This window comes from Macrobrachium rosenbergii, chromosome 55 (assembly GCF_040412425.1).
Source record: "Macrobrachium rosenbergii isolate ZJJX-2024 chromosome 55, ASM4041242v1, whole genome shotgun sequence".
Taxonomy (NCBI): Eukaryota; Metazoa; Arthropoda; class Malacostraca; order Decapoda; family Palaemonidae; genus Macrobrachium; species Macrobrachium rosenbergii.
In genome coordinates this window covers 87,181,218-87,199,469 of record NC_089795.1, presented here as the reverse complement: position 1 = coordinate 87,199,469, position 18,252 = coordinate 87,181,218, and the positions used below count along the sequence as shown (strand labels likewise).

At 36.3% G+C, this 18,252-nt stretch overlaps 1 protein-coding gene across 5 annotated transcripts in view; it reads right to left on the bottom strand.

Annotated features, from left to right (window-relative positions):
* LOC136835604 (uncharacterized) overlaps nt 1-17,256 on the bottom strand; it is an 89,474-nt gene extending 72,218 nt beyond the window's left edge. For 2 of the 5 annotated variants that reach the window (XM_067099340.1, XM_067099339.1), the window contains exon 1: nt 11,213-11,476. The gene's annotated coding sequence lies outside the window, so the exon portion shown is untranslated. Of the gene's footprint in view, nt 1-11,212; nt 11,506-17,106 lie in introns of those variants that run through there. The other 3 variants (XM_067099338.1, XM_067099341.1, XM_067099337.1) reach the window with 3 other exon arrangements.
* Nucleotides 17,257-18,252: the final 996 nt, after the last annotated feature.

The following is an 18,252-nucleotide window of genomic DNA, read 5'->3' as shown; positions in this document are numbered from 1 at the left end:
TGTAACAATCCAAATTAAATTAATTTTCATTAAGTCAGTTATCATGACAACTGCAAATCTGGAGAGCCAAGTGTATACAGTATGTACATTGTGAAACTCCACTCTAGATATTTTTGGTATTATATTGTTCCTATGCAGCATAAAATACGCACTGTACCAAAAGTCTGAGCACCTGACACAACTCATCAGTTTATGTGGTTATTTCCATTCATACTGTGGCAACATGCATGTCAATAAACATTCAAATTATAATTACTAATGATACTTAGTTCGTCTGATGAGAACACCTTAACCCTTAAACGCCGAGCCTCTATTTACAAAAACGTCTCCCGTATGCCGGCGGCTTTCGGGAGCTAGCGCCGAAGCAGAAAAAAAGTTTTTTTAAAAAAATCACAGCACACTTAGTTTTTAATATTAAGAGTTCATTTTTGGCTCCTTTTTTTGTCATTGCCTGAAGTTTAGTATGCAACCATCAGAAATGAAAACAAAAAAATATCATATATAAATACTGAAATATACGACAGCGCAAAAAATTTTGTCATATATAATTTTATACAAATCGCGCTGTGCGCAAAACGGTTAAAGCTAACGGGTTATTTTGTTTTTCTTTGTATTGTACACTAAATTGCAATGATTTTGGTATATAACAAATTGTAAAACGATCAAAGCAACACAGAGAAAATATTATCACAAAATGATGCATGAATTCGTAACGCGCGGACATAAAAAAATTTTTTTTTTTCAAAAATTCACCATAAATCGAAATATTGTGCTAGAAACTTCTAATTTATTGCAAAATGAAGGTAAATGATTGAATATTACTAGAATGTAAGAGTTTTACCTTACAATTGCGTTTTTTTACCATTTCGGTCAAGTTAAAGTTGACCAAAGGTTGAAATTTTGGCAGTTATCGTGATTTATGTGGAAATATTTCAAAACTGATAAAAGCTACAACCATGAGCTATTTGCTGTTGTATTCTCCATGAAATTGCACACATTTTCATATATAAAATTTTATGTAACGACTAATGTAAAACGATGCAAACATTACGACAACATGATGAAAGAATTTCTAAGATGTTCGGCAGAGTTACCGCGCGCAGACGTGTTTTTTTTTTTTTTCAGAAATTCACCATAAATCAAAATATTGTGCTAGAGGCTTCCAGTTTGTTGCAAAATGAAGGTACATGATTGATTATTACTAGAATGTAAGAGTTTTAGCTTATAATTGCGTTTTTTTACCATTTCGGTCGAGTTAAAGTTGACCGAAGGTTGAAATTTTGGCAGTTATCGTGACTTATATGAATATATTTCAAAACTGATAAAAGCTACAACCATGAGTTATTTTCTGTTGTATTCTAAATGAAACTGCACACATTTCCATATATAAAACTTTATGTAAAGACTAATATAAAACGGTGCAAACATTACGACAACGCTACGAAAGAATTTCTGGCGCGGACGTAAGGAAAATGTTTTTTTAAAAAATTCACCATAAATTGAAATATTGTGCTAGAGACTTCCAATTTGTTGCAAAATGAAGGTAAATGATTGGAATATTACTAGAATGTAAGAGTTTTAGCTTACAATTGCGTTTTTTGACCATTTTGGTCGAGTCAAAGTAGACCAAAGGTTGAAATTTTGGCAGTTATCGTGGTTTATATGAAAATATTTCCAAACTGATAAAAGCTACAACCATGGGTTGTATTTTGCTGTATTTTACATGAAATTGCACACATTTTCATATATAAAACTTTATGTAACGGCTAATATAAAACAGTGCAAAAATTACGACAAAACGACGAAAGAATTTCTGAAATTTTCGGCCGAGTTACTGCACGGGCGTAAGGAAAAAGTTTTTTTTTCAAAAATTCACCATAAATCAAAATATTGTGCTAGAGACTTCCAATTTGTTGCAAAATGAAGGTACATGATTGAATATTACTAGAATGTAAGAGTTTTAGCTTACAATTGCGTTTTTCGACCATTTCGGTCGAGTCAAAGTTGACTGAAGGTTGAAATTTTTTGTAGTCGACGTACGGTACGTCCACTTGGCACCCAACAGACAATTTTAGTCGACGTATGATACGTCCAGTAGGCGTTTAAGGGTTAATTTTATCATATACAGGTAGTCCCTGGGTATGGTGGGGGTTCCATTCCGATGGAGTGACGATAAGCAAAAACTGGTGATTTCCGGTTATCGACACCTTTGTTACGTATGTATCGGCGCCGAAAACCCCCAATTTTCATTGCTAGACAAGCACCAAAAAACTGGATTGCCGATAACCGGGGACTGCTTGTATTCACCCACATCAACAATAAAAGAAAAATACTTAACTTCATCTCTACACATTTAACTGCAGCATAAACCAATTCACACTGACTTGAAACAAGCAGATTTTACTTCTACCATCGTTCAGAGGGTCAGATTCAAGAATGTGACCCCAATCAACATTTCAAGTTATCCCTGAGATTTTACTAAATTTGCTCATTCCATTCAGTCTCTCAATGTACACTGTGTGCCAAATCTTTTGACTTATCTCTTCCTATTCAGTTCCTGAGTATGTTTTCTATGACTGTTTTGATCATAAAATACTCACTAAAATCCAGCCAAATTTTCTGACCTATCTGTTCTATTTGTTCCTGAGTATGTTTTCCAAGACTATTCTGACCATAAAATCCTCACTGAAATCCATTCACACATAACAATTCCAGAGTGAAATTCAAGTCAACGAATGTTCCCTCCAGTTCAAAGTGCTTTAAACCCACTGGAAATCTATATAAGCAACTTATAAGAGCACTGTAACAAAATGGCCTGGTCTCTTTCCTTTCTAGACAACTTTCATTATCTTAGCATCTTTGACAATTTGTTTTATGATTACCATGTAGCAAACTCAAAATAACTTGCATTATTCCTTGGATACACAATTCTGAATTCTTATACAGTATATGGATCAACTTTGGTAAAAGCTTGTTTAGTTTTTTGAAGCTTTGTAACAAGGTATGGTAATTACGAAGCAGCAAGTGAAGAATTGGAGGGCCTGCATATTCAATCATTATCAGCGTTACTTTTTCCATTTGGTAAGTGTGACCACTGCATATTCTTCCTTTTGTACACCTTCTTCCTGCAGTTTTCATTATGTTTTTTACTTCCAATATTTTAACATTTCCTTCAAATGTATTTCAAGTTTTGTTTCTTGTTTTTATTCTTTTGCCTGAATGGACATGATCATCTTCCCTAGTTACTCAACACACAACAATACATCCTGTACTGCCCTGTCAGTTGCATTTAGCATGTGAGCTCAGTGTAACAGTGCTGTCTCTTTCTTAGATAGTCAACTCTCTTCCTCTTAATATGTTTCACCGTCTTCATTCTTATACTGTATGTTACCAGCTTTCCTCTGACTACTCTAGCCCTTTGTTTGCTGCATCTTTAATATTTGGCTCAGAGAGAATTACAGCATGGCTTCTCACTCATGGGCTTCATGGCATTCTTTAATCCTCTACCCCTCAAGATCCTGGTTCTGCTATTCTCTGATGTTTTCTTACTACAAACCCACTGGGTTGAACCCATATAAAAGAATCTGAGCACTCAGTTATAACCAATTAGAAGTGAAGCCAAATGCATACACTCCAGTATCTACATAAACATACCAGGCTAGTACTACCCATTCATAAACACGCGAACCTACACAATACATTTTTTTTTAGAGTATGCTAGGCTATTTTTTTGGGTAATAGGCTTATGTGTGACTATGAGTTGCATAATGCTTTGTAACTCCTCTACCTATACTGATGTTGACACTTTTTAGATATATACATGTCTTTCATATAATTTACATGTTGGGCCAAATTTCATGCTCTTAGAAGCCCGAACTTGAAATCGTATCTCATCCAGTTTATATTTCAAGCGTCTTGAATTCTCTGAACCTCCTTCTGGGGTTTGTGTTCTCTGTTTCCTTGGAAACAAGGGCTAGTCCGCTTGTCCTACAGACAGTGACCATTTTAGCCATTCAAACATCCAACTTGTTGTTTAGACGTGTGACATTAGTGTAATTTCAAAATGGTGGTTGTCTGAATTGGCAATCACAGCTCCTCTCTTTTTTCATCACTGCCACTGCTGGACTTGTTCTTCCCTGTATTACTGATGCAGTACCTATCATCCTTCGGATATTTTGGATACTCTGTACAGCACTTGAAAGTACCTATCATAAAGGATTTTCAACAAAGTCAAGTGGTGACCTTTCTCTAGAACAAGCTGAACCAGTCAACATTTCCAAGGAGAGGGAAAAAGAACAGACACACAGAAGGAAGTGAATTTAAGAAACAGTTTAAATATAACCAGGACCAGCCATTTCTAGTTACTGCTGCCGCTACTTGCACTAATACTGTGGTGCCTTCAACCATTATTGCTCATTGTGTGCACCAAATTTATGCCTGTAACCTGACACTGTCAAGACCCTTCAGCCCTTGTAACAGGCATATCCACATAGGCCTACCACCCTTATTTGGGCTGCATTCAAACAATGGTTGGAAGATGGTTAAAATCTCAACTTCTATAAGGCCAATCTACTAGTGTTAGAAGCAGGCCAGTCATAAACAGAGCTGTGCAGATGCCTCAAGACTGAATGAATGTTACTGTACTGCACTCTTCCGTATCAGTCCTTTCACACAATAGTTTTTGGCACTCACACTGATGCAAGTTCTAAGGAGACTGATAGCTACCACAGGCTATTCGGTCTCCCACTGCATGGAACGAACTGCAAGCAACAAGATAAATCAGACCAGCTAAGGGTGGCACAAATAAACAGATTATACCAGGATACACAATAGTTATAGAGGCTGGTCGCAGGTGAAGAAATTGCTTCAGCAGGTGGCAAGGAAAACACTGGCCTTGGTATTCAAGTGCCCTGAGATTAGGTTATGCTGATTGGCCACAATAAACAGTTTAATAAAATCTCTCGGTCAAAGGTGAAGAAACATTTAAGAACACAAAATTTGCTCAAACAAGTAATTTACATAAAAAGTGGTATATACCTGAAAACTGCCAACATCAGTTCCAGTTCAGGTGGAGAAGTGTCACTCAGCACACTGCAAGCGATGTCACACAATGCTATGACCTAAGGGATTTCCATAGGCTGGGAAAGACAGCCAAGCAACAAATAAAACCAGTAAAAATGTGCGAAAGTTTCTTTGGTGCAACTGAGTTTTCTGTACAGCATATAATCAAGGCCACAGAAAATAGATCTATCTTTCAGTGGTCTCGGTATAATGCTGTATAAGCCATGGCCATGAAACTTTAACCACGGCCAGGTGGTGGTCTATCCTATATCGTTGCTAGAAGCACAATTATGGCTAACTTTAACCTTAAATAAAAATAAATACTACTGAGGCTACAGGGCTGCATTTTGGTTTGTTTGATGATTGGAGGGTGGATGATCAACATATCAATTTGCAGCCCTCAGTAGTTTTTAAGATCTGAGGGTAGACAGAAAAGTAGACAGAAAAATGACTGGACGGACAGCCAAAGGCGACGCAAAACTAAAAATTAAACTAGGCAAGCAACTGACAAATGTGCCTCAAAAGGCAGAAAAATACAAGTGCACAACCCTTAAAATTAGCCTAGCATATGTTTATACAGAACACTAGGTTTCACTTTCAATGGATAAAATAGCAGGAAACTATGATTCCTGTTTATTTGGAGTAATAATGTTAAGTTTACTTTCACAGCATCAATTTCTTCACAGTACGAACTAGCCTATGCCTTCTTAGCACTTAGTCACTGTCTATCAAAAAAATTTGGCTATGCAATGAAATTTATCAAAGGCTACATTACCCTAATAAGCAAAAGATTTATCTGTATAAACACCACACACAGAGAGTTCACGAGAATCAAAATTATGAATTTGGGAAAGTTATCAAATAAAAGGGCAAAAGAGCCACACACAAGGTAAACAATGTGTGGAAAAATTAAAAGTAGATTAAAGGAACTTGTTTTTTTTTTTTGAGGATGTGGCTTTGGAGTACGAAATTATAAGGGAATAGCAGTACAACCAAAACTCTGCTGGACTAAAGAAGATGAACACAATGAAGCCAGTGAGGGAGAAGCCATTTTGGAATTCCTTCCACAAAAGATTTTACAATGCTGCAAAGAAGCCATTTTGGAATTCCTTCCAGCAAGATTTTACAGATGCTGCAAAGAAGCCATTTAGGAATTCCTTCCACAAAAGATTTTACAATGCTGCAAAGAAGCCATTTTGGAATTCCTTCCACGAAAGATTTTACAGATGCTGCAAAGAAGCCATTTTGGAATTCCTTCTGGCAAGATTTTACAGATGCTGCAAAGAAGCCATTTTGGAATTCCTTCCACAAAAGATTTTACAGATGCTGCAAAGATGCCATTTTGGAATTCCTTCCGGCAAGAGTTTACAGATGCCGCAAACAAACAATGTCCAAAGTTGTTCAGAGAAAAGTGTGTTCTCATACAACATACGAATTAGAAATAAGAAACATTTTATTATAAGAAAATGTACTTACTACCAAAGAAAACAACGGCACTGTTATACGATGAGATGTGCCAAGTGCTCATGCAGTTCAGCACAGGGTATATTGATGCATGCCAAGTAACATGGAAGAGAGATGATGGGTTAGTCAACGGAGTAAATACAAGATAATACAGGAAACTGAGAAATTAAATGATACAAAGGGAACTTTCCAACAGACATGAGTATAAAAGGCCTAATATGAAGGCTGCAGAGAGATGGCATACAAAAAAAAAGGGGAAGCAGTATGCAGAAAGTAGTCACAGAAGAGGTCTATATGAAGGAGGCAATGAAGAAGATATAAGGGAAAAACTATCAAAACTTCTACAAAGTATAGTGAAGGAAAAACGTCTCAGATCTGTAAACTGGATGAGGACAGAAAACACATGAGAGGGGTAAAGTATCTAAAAATAAAATGAGACAGCGATAAACTTGAAAATATGATAAATAAACAAAGGCTTAAAACTCTGAAAACCTACTGCAAGAAGATGATGTCACCATGACAAGTGGAAAGGCTCCCAGACCACCTGGGGTAGAACCAGTCACTGAAAAACTTACAAGATTACCACGCATGACATCATGAAGAACAAGATGGAAACTGACTAATGGGAAGAGTATTATACAGTAAAATCTTTAAGAAATGGGGCATACAGAAAATATCATACAGAGGGCTTAGAATGCTTTCAAACAGTAGAGAGAAGGTGACGTAGAATGAATATAAGTCCCAATCATCAATTTGGTTTGCAACCAGGATATCAATATCAGAGGCACTATGCATTTTACTGAATAAAAAAACAAGAGCAAGTCAAGTGCCTCAGAAAAATGGTATATATTTCCATACCTTGAAGAGGTATTTGGCAAGACAAGAAATCTGATAAGACCTTACAAATCAAATGGGTAAAGGCCCATACCTGAAAGACTTAACATGACAAGATATGCAGTGTGGGAAGGTCAGGAGAATTTGGGATGAATGCTAGTGCTTATTTAGGATCAGAACTGAATCCTTTATTACCTACGTGAGAAACGAAGATCACTAAAACAGTGTGTGAATAATGAGGCTAATGCATGTAAATGATAAAAGAGTTGGTGGAAGATGCATGGTAAGGATTATTACTGTATATAATGGTGGGGTGGTGGTAGAGTAGGGTGGGGATAGAGCAGAGTGGGGTAGGGTGGGGGGGGGTAGACATTGGATATTGTAGTACATTTCTGTTACCTTGGCAACATACTAGACTGCAATGACAAGAGCTACAAACCGAAGGAAAAAACAGCAAAAATGAACAACTGCACCAAACTAAGATTGTTGTACTGTTGATAAATAAAGCCAAAAGTATCCCTTATAAAAAAAAAAAAAAAAAAAAAAATTACATGTTCCAGGCCTATGCTTCCCTATGCACTCAGCCCACAAGAAAATGGAGGAAATTTTGTAGAGTGACTACAAAATGGGGCTGGAATCAATTGGGAATATCACACTCAAAAGTAGTTGCAGATGTGATGAGCAGTAGATGATATGTTACACATAAGAGTGATAGAACAAGGCTTACAAGTATAATAACTTAAGATAAAAGCTTGAAGATCATATAAAAAGGAATATAAGTCTGCAGATGATGATCTAGACCACATGGGAAAATTCACACGGAAAATGCTATAGACTGAACAAATATAATCGAAAGACTAAATAATACTACAGTGGTGATGTTTATTAACCTAAAAACTAACTTGGGATTTAACGATTCCTAACATATGCTAACAAAGGGTAGCTGGAGAAAGATTACTAAAATATATAAAAAAAATCCAATACTCCGTGTAATTTCTTAAAAGGAAAATTATAAAAATAACCTACAACAAAAGTTTTTATGGGTTAAACATTAATTTTACTTCCAGACTCTCTCGAAGTTGCCTGAATGCGGCTGATTTACCCCAACTGTGACAGACGGGGAGCCTTTAATTTTTCGATAATCAAAAAACGTAAAAAAACAGCGTAATTCCTTTGTTCTCGCTTATTTACGCTACAGAACCGCTAAATGGAAGCCGCAACGACATAAAAGTGGTATGACATGGCACAACCGGACCGAAGGCCACGAAAATTGGTCGGTCGTCGCGAAATTCCGGTCCCGCCAACCTCCGCGCTCGCGATATTAAATTAACCCATATATGCCCAGTGATGCGTTTGTGCAACACTAAACTTGTGTCTGTAAGTTTCAACTTGCACGCCACAGGCTTATCGGTTCTGTCTTTCTGTTGTCATCAGTTGATAGAGAGAGAGTTTAGCAGAAGTATGTATGGTGAACTGCTGAAAGAAACTGTATAGCAAGTGCATTACGGTGATTTAAAATTCAGTGTAATTTTCGTCTACCATGTCTTCGAGAAATAATAAGTATATATGAGAAATGCAACATATTTATAGATAAATAAGATTATGTCCTTATTAACAGATTGTTCCTTTATTAGCGCATTTTGGAAATTTTTGTTTTAGAATTATTCTGATGTTCAAAATATGTTCCGAAAATCTCATTTTTATTGTGATGCGTTCACGCAATACTGGGCATCCCATGTCTCACTGATGTTGAATATTCCACATATATTTCCCCCAGTATATTGCGTTTAAAAACGTTACATTTACATGTTTGCCTACGGATCACCATAAATATACATGCACATACATACATACATGCACACACACACCATATATATATATATATATATATATATATAAAACCAAATATGAATAGGCCTATTTATATACATTATAATATTTACATAAAAAGCTATGTAAAGGCCTATAAAAATATATATATGTATTTATATATGTATATATGTGTATGTATGTATGTATATATATATATATATATATATATATATATATATATATATATATATATATATATATATATATATATATTCATAAATAGAGGTCATGAGAGCTTGATTGAGCTATGTTTTCTGTTTAGGAATCTAACCTTGGTAGAAATTTTGGAAGGATTAGAAAGGCTTTCAAGTAGTGAAGAAGATGACAGTGAAGATAATATTGTTGTTGCAACAAAGAAACATGTATCCATCTACATTTCTCCTCCAGAAAACGGGGGGATAACAGATGAAGGTTCAGGAGAAGAGGATGATGTTGACATAAACAACCAACCTGTAGCTCAAATGATTTCTCAGGCTCTTGTTAGTGGAGAAACTCCGATATATGGCAGAAATAAGAAAACTTCTAACAAAAAAAAAAAAAAATGCAAAGTGAGGCCCTGTCAACTTTTTTACGGGCCATCTATTGCTGATGTTCCACGAACCCCACCTGAAATATTTGAACTTTCTTGATGCTGCTGCCATAGAACTTCTAACTATTGAAACTGTGAAATATGCAGCACAAAATGGTGACCATCAGTTCTCTTTAGCATGTAATGAGATGAAATTATTTGTTGCAATTCTATTGCTATCAGGCTATTGTTCTGCATCAAGACGCATAAGATTATTCAATTAAGGGTTATTTTTCAATGGAACTGGATACTCGCTTTATAATTTATATGAGCTAACATCCAATTCAATGCGTTGGAATAAGTTTGATGAGATCAGGTTGAAGTATTTCCATGCATTTTTGCATGAAAATCCAAAATGGTTTTTCATGCAAAAATAGCTGGGATTTGAATCCGACGAATAAGTTTTGAGATCATGAAGTAACGCCCATTTTTGGACATTCTATATAAAAACTATCTTTCCTATGGTAAAGTCTTTGGGCCATCCACTATATCTATAGATGAGTCCATGATTCCATACTTTGGAAGACACCCAACAAAACAGTTCATCCGTGGAAAGCCCATACGATGGAGTTATAAACATGGGCGGCTTGCAATCCTTTGGGTTATGCCTTTTCTCTTGACCTTTACCAAGGAAAATATCAAGGAAATAATCCAAATGAGTATGCAAGTGAATATGGATGAGGAGGGAAAGCTGCTCTAAACATTCTTGCCACACTTCAAGCTGAATATCCAGGAGTAAAATTCTTCATCTTGATAACTTATTCACCTCAATAAAACTCTTAGAAGAGATCAAAAGAAGAGGTCAAGGTGCAACAAGTACCCTAAGAGCCAACCGAGTAGAAAAATGTCCACTGACTATCAACAAGAAGTTTGAAAAATTGCCAAGAGGTAGTGAAGAGCATTTCTTAGATATTCTCAAATTCTCGTTGTCAGATGGAATGATAATGGAGTAGTCAGTATTCGTTCTAACGAGCATGGAACGTTTCCCATGAAAAATTACATATAAAAAAAAAAAAAAATCTGAGGCCTAAAATGCCCAGTGTTGCGTATACGCAGCACTGGACAGGATGAGCGTTTGCGCAACAGTAAATTTTTCGCCATAAATTGAAGAATACTTGAAAAAAACTTGCTCAAATATTGATATATGGCATAAAAACATCATAACCTATATCATATATAAAAATAATTTCATTTCAAGAACCTTCACCTTTTCTGGGCATATATATGGGTTATAATCCATCGCGAACTTCGTATGACCAAGGCTTGGGTCGGAAGGAATAACCCTGGCTAAGAAGCCATTATGCCTTATTTCCGAATAAATCTCGTCATTTGCCCGATGTGGAGCCACTCGGCGAAGCTTCGCGCATTCACATCGGCCGCGAGCGCGTCCAAACCCGAAGGATGAAACCTCACCTTTTTCCAATAAATAGGAAAGCTCTTCCACCTTAATGTCCGCCACTCCGAGCTGTTCCGTATTTACCGCTTATTTGCCAAAACGCGGCCCATTTACGACCTGGAAGCCTCTTCGGTCGATGCAACGGACCCCGCTAGACGATCCTGTCGATTCTCAGCATCATAGAATCACGTTTAGAGGAGATATGGGCGAAAATGAGTAGTTTGTTGTCACTTAAGGATTCAACGTCAGCTTTCCTCAGCTGTAAGACCACGTGCAACCCTTCTGAGGGAGGAGACCGAGCGGGATCTCCGACAAGTTTTGGTGGTGTTTCTTGTTGCCTGGCTTTCATGCTCGTCTTTCACTAAGATATACTTCGTTTGAATGATGGAATGATATTATTCTGTGCGTATATTTATTATAAAGAATATTTAATGGCACATATATGAATATTTGTTCACCCAGTTTTCATCGAATAATTCCTTCATATCACTCGATATGCTTGATGCTTCAAAGGCATAGTTCGTATTGCGCGGGTAATTGAAATCATGATACGGGATGATGATGGTTATAAAGCCTTCAATAAATGAAAACTTTTGCTGTGAAGGCTTAAAAACATAAAAGACTCATGAAAAGCTATAAACCATGGCGAGGAGACAGCACTGCGTCGATTACACGACAGCCATCACCAAGCAGCAATGACGGCAGTTATTCCATGCATAGCAGTTTTCAAAACGGACAGATTAAAATACTGCTAACAGCGTTGACAAAGCAACAGGCCCAAAAATAAAAGAAAAGCAATATGCATGGTAATAAACGTAACAATTTTTTTTAATTAAATCTTTTTATTAAGACTGATTAAAATATAGTCAGGTTTTGGTAGCGCGCACCTCAGGCATTCCGGGCCGACATATCTGACGGGCCAAAAGCCCAGCAAAATGCATAAATAATACGAGTACCAAAATATATTGGAGATAGACGTAGAGGATTATATAAAGCGGATAGACAGTCTATACAACTATAGCCCTAATGCTTTAGAATTTTGAAGTAAAACTACAATTTTACATGTCTAACGAATTATTAAAGATTCATAGGGAATGGAAGATGGCGTATAGGATGTTCATATACGGCTATATAATACTTTTATAATAATAGCACATCGCAGTTTCACAAAAAATTAGACTAATGTTTATGAATAACTAGAAAAACCATCCAAATAGGATTTTGTTCCGAGAAACTCGGTACTGATACAGACAAAACGAAAACCAATTGATGAAAATGATGGAAGTGACGGCCCGTTAAAACACATTGTGCATCTGTTGGTCTAACTCTAACCAGTGATTTGCTTCTATGATTGATAGTGTACTACATCAAACCTAAGAGGTTGAAGCATATGTCATTTTATTCCCTTTTGGCACAAGCCATTCCCGAGGTAGAGAGAATTCAACGCAGAGGAATACCAGTTGCTTAATATTTGAGCATAGAATATATATATATATATGTATGTATGTGTATGTATGTATACATGTATATATATATATATATATATATATATATATATATATATATATATATATATATATATATATATATATATATATATATATATATATATATATATATATATATATATATATATATATATATATATATATATATATATATATATTGTCCCTGTGTGTATTTTGCCTCAATAAGGCCAGTCAACACGTCAAAGTCATTCCAAAATATTAAAATTCTTTTTATTGGCCTAAAACTATCCATCGCTTAGACCCAACTGGACATAGTCTATATTTCACTGAAATTGAATCCCTTCACAGCCTTGAAGTCGCACCACTGTTGACTCTTACTGGCTTTGCTATTTCTTATCAGTCTAGATACTTCCGTTGTGATTTCAGGGGAAATGCTATGAACACGAACTATAAAACCAAGTAACGTAGAGGCTACTTGTCACTTCGTAAAATTCACAAAGATGGGCTTCCGTAACATCCTCACCGTTTACGGGCGTCACAAAAGCAAAGGTCTTTGACGAAGCAGACGGATTATCTCTTGATGTTAATTTCATGGGATACTGAAGCTTAATTCTCTTGGAACAATCAGTTTTCCCGCTCAGCATAAAAAAACAAAAACAAAAGAAATATGATTCCAAATGATTCTACGTTCGCTGAGGCTGAGCTGTCCATCCAGTATTTTGAATTTCAACTGCCTGCCGCCACTGGAGAGTTACTATGGCCATTATGCACTAAACGTTATTATTTGTATTTTTTTTTCTGGAGTCCGGAAACACGGCATGACAGGCTGGTTGCTGATCTAATACGCTTTAGCTAGAGTTGGAGCCACTTCAGATAGTTTAATGACTGTTCTGAGAACCAGCTAGCTTCTTTCATTAGCGAATCATTCTAAATATCAGTCACTACTGTCAAATAAGGAAGAACATGATATTTAATTCCATTCTCCTCAAATGTCTTCAATTTAAAACTTTCTCATCATAATCCAGCCCCCAGCTGGAGGCTTATGTTAACTGCGATTATAATTTATTTCGCATTTTGAATATGCATATCCTGATAAACCACTGATTCCACTTATGAACTGTCACTGATTATCCTATAAACTTCAGTCGACAGATTTTCATGACCTATGACAGCTACAACTTGCACCTTACATTTCACACGAAGAGCTCCTGCTGTCATGTCCAAAATTTCCATCACAGTGATTTGAGCACCGTTGGCCACTGAAATACATCCCACGCATGTATTCCTTGTTTATGACAAGCTCATAAACTGCCTACGTTAATTCTTTTTAATGTCGCTGCATTTGTATTTTCACTCTTCATTCATAAAGAAGAGATACAAAACATTATCTTTGAACAAAAACGTTTTCTTCACAGGCACTGCAGATGCTGGCCAGATCGAGATGATGAGGGATCAACATCATCCTGTTGCGGATGCTGGGCCAAGAGAAATAAGCAAAGACACGAATGCACCTCATCTCTGGAACCTTTAGAAGATCACACATCCTTGAATACAATCTAGGAAAAAGACGCTTTGTATGTTCTGCAGTCTCCCACACGGTTTAAGATGCAAACAGATTAGATCAAAGTGCTTCAAAGACTGAGTAACCATTCTGGCTTTAAGACCACTGAACCTGGCTAGTAATTCTTTCCCTCTGGGTTTAATTCACGCCTTTTCTTGTTCACACTTCGCCTTTCTTTTCATTCTTTTCCCAATTTCCTAAACCAGAAGCATTCTGTTATATTCCTTTGAAGTCGTCCATTACATACACACAAATTATATTAAATCTTCATGAGCCTAGTCCAATTATATTACATATAAAAATGAACGAATTCTAAAGTTTTAATGATTAAATTCAACACCGACATTGCTAATAGAGTCTCCGAAAATCATTTAAGCAAATTGGCCCACAAAACTGAGCTCTAAAATTCAATATTTGGTGTGTGACGTTATGGGTATTTAAGTGCCCAGTTCCTCACTGGTCTCTTTACAGCTCTAAATCATGGATCTAAATCATGGAAACATTATTCGAGTAGATGCAAAGCATTGTCACCTACGGAATGTCCATCCTAATTGCTTCAATATGTAAAGATGGATAACCAGATTAAATATGTATTATTTTCCTATTTAAGACAGTCAGATCAAATGTTCCACAGTGGAATATATGTATGCTGTACTGGTTGCACATGTAAACTTTCGGTACGAGAAGATGTTGATGTCGTAATAATTTTCATTCGAGTGCACAAATTCATGTGAAACATTGAACATTTTTCAACAATTGACACATCCCTTAATGGAGCAATGATACCAATACGGAATAAAATAAGAATAATATAAGAATATATAATATAAAAAGAGAAAACAGAACACAAGGGACAACAATTAATATGACAAACCACCAACAAGATATGTAAACAAATAAAAGGCATACAAGATATGCGCTATTGAAAATCTGCATGCCTACCACTGAAGTATTTCAAAGGGCTTTGAAGTCTTCACTTCAAACAGAATGAGGTTCAGCTTTTATTTACATTCTTAATAATACCATCAAGGGAAAAATTTGTCATACAGTAGTACGATGAATTAATTCCTACCAAACGCATGAATCATATATTATACCCACTGCTTATTTTGTTCAAGTGCTTTTGATATTTTTGTTGGAACAAACAGTTAGGGGGGACCGCAATGGGAAACTGGACTTTGTGAGGGAAGGAAAACAAGGACAAGTTAAGCATACCACAGAAATATTAAATGATAAAAACTATATGGTTCACGTGTGCAATCACTAACAACAACAGGTTAAAAAATAAAAACTAAGAGTGCCAGATCTTACTTGTGGACTATGACCTTTGACTAAATGTGTGGTACTGGTAATTAAGGGAATATATGTACATACATCCTAACCTAACCTAAGGAACCAAGTCCTACCTGGCTGGTAGGACTCTGACCCCCTGGAAAAACCCCTACCTTAAGTTGGTTAAAATGAGGAACTTGTGGAAATAATGGAAAATTCAAATGGGATATTTTCAAAATGACAAAACTTACTTACATTTACCTACAATTATCTTGTTTATCAATAAGCTGTCCTCCACATTCCATACGGAAAAATGGCCAAAACTGTCATTATTCAGTCACTGATATTATTTAACTTGATTGATTGACTGAGTCATGAAAATTTAGCTTTAAAGTCAAACACTGGAAAACTTTGGGCCATGCAATGCTTTAAGCAGTGAAAAGGAGGAGGTGGAGTGGTTGGACAGTACGATTAAAGAGCAAATTTATTATCAATAACTCCAAGATATTAATTTTGCTATAAAGAGTACTTTGCCTGCAAGGGAGAGGGGGGGTTTTGAGTATCACCCATTAGGTTCTTTGCTTTATACAAACACCTGAAACTATCAAATCTTTGCATAACCTAACCTAAGACACCCATCTGGTCCCCTTTTAATACTGCACATCTACCTAGCCTAACCTTAAATGTTATGGTTAAGCCAGAAGCCTCAACCTAACAGAAAGCTTCTTTGGACTAAAATGGGTTAAGTGTCATCATGTCTGGCTGCAATACTCTACTATCTATTGTCTGAACAACTTGCTGGGCACTTATGTTAAAACACAAAGAGCCTGCAACGCATTCGGGAACACTGTAAACAGATGTGGAAGTAGTAACTACAAGTGGCCCATAAAGCATACATACCAAAACTAACCTTGCCTAACCCTGAATAACCTTTGCTGCTTTGAATATTGCAGCCCCATGCTGGGATGGGATCTTAAGGAAGACGTAATCTAATTAATTAAAATATACGTATCTTTACTTTAGCTTAACATGCGAAACTACCCTTGATCAAGTTCTCGTGGTCATTTACGTTGTCAGGGAGGTTTATTTTTTATATGAACTTACATCACATAAATATCATACACTTTTCTCTTGGGAGAGAGTGAGCGAGTGGGAGAGGATAAAAGCATACTGTACAAGGTGAATTTTCAGGTTGTCATATTTAAAGATAGAGGCTTTACTTTTTCGCTAATTTTACTCTTTAACAAGACTGTCTTTCCAACCTGGGGACAAAAATAGCAAAGATAAAAAGTTGTGATAAGTAAACACGCCACCGTCGCAATTTCTCGTCAACATGGACCTCGTTAGTTGTTTTCGCCTTAGCTAAACTTAATTCCCTATCAAATATGTTTAATTCAAAGTTATTTTTGCTTACACAAACAGAGAACATTTGCGTTCAAGGCAATTTAAGTAATCACAATAAGTACACTCAATTAAAGTACGTAGGCCTGAATGAGTCCTAGTCCAGTCTGAAGCAAAGCTAAAAACCCATGACATTGTTTTCGTTAGCACACCATTTTAGTAATTGGCTTAATTGTTCATACAACAAAAAAATGACATTATTTCTTACTTCTAATAATCAACCGGCAATGGAATCATCAAAAGGAAAGTTCTTCAGTCTTGTCACAAGTCACAAGGATAAGTAAACCAAGTTACTAACAGAGTGTTTATTTATAGTCCGTGACTTGGCCTCGCTCTTCTTCTTCTTGTATTTAACGGTGATGTCTTCGACCACATCCAGGGCGAGTTTAAAACTTTTCGCGTGTATTCATATTTATTGCCGCAAGAGATTCTAAGCAAGATTAAACGTTAATTATTGAATTTTTGTACATTATTATATGTTTACTGTCGCAGGGCATGAAATAATAATTACATAATTTCCATTTACCTTTTGTTCACATAACTTTTGTCCGTCATAACTTAAGCCAGTACCAGTTTGTACGCAGTACTTATGAATGGAATAATTTTTACCCACCTGATGAAATTACCTTGCAAAGGTAAGCAAGCGATTCTAATGGGTTGTCAACGATGAGCGTTATTTTTTATTCCAAGCTTTATTTTTGTTTTTGCTGCATTTGAATACCATATCATCTAAATGTCAGGAAGATAGCGATTGTCCACAAGGCTTCCACCATCCTAAATTTTCCAAAATTTTGTCATGTTATTGTTTATATATTGTTTGATCCTAGCATCTCTTTTGATCTGGATTTCCAACCATATTTTCTTCTATCCCTGTAAAAAAAATCTTCAAAGGATTTCTCCAAGACCATTAGAATAAAAATATAGGAATTAGGCCAAAGGCCAAGCGCTGGGACCTAGGAGGTCATTCAACACTGAGATGGAAACTGACAGTTAAAAGGTGTAACAGGAGGAAAACCTCTCAGTTGCACCAGGAATAAATTATCAGGAGAGGGTGGAAAGGATGATAGCTGAAATAGCGTAAAGGAATGAAAGATGTTGCAGCTAGGGGCTGAAGGGACGCTGCAAAGGACCATTGTTCATGCCATCAGAGGAATTGTTCAGTCCCTCCAATACCACACCTTAGCCGACGAGGAGTTAGTTTCGTATATGTCCCTTCAGATGCAATTTTCCCAGTCTACTTCAAGAGACAATGATCAATCTCACTTGATATTTTTACTTGTCCTTTTAGATGCTCAGCGTCCATTCTCAAATGAGGCAATAGTCTTATGTCAAATGATTTTACCAAGAACTCAGC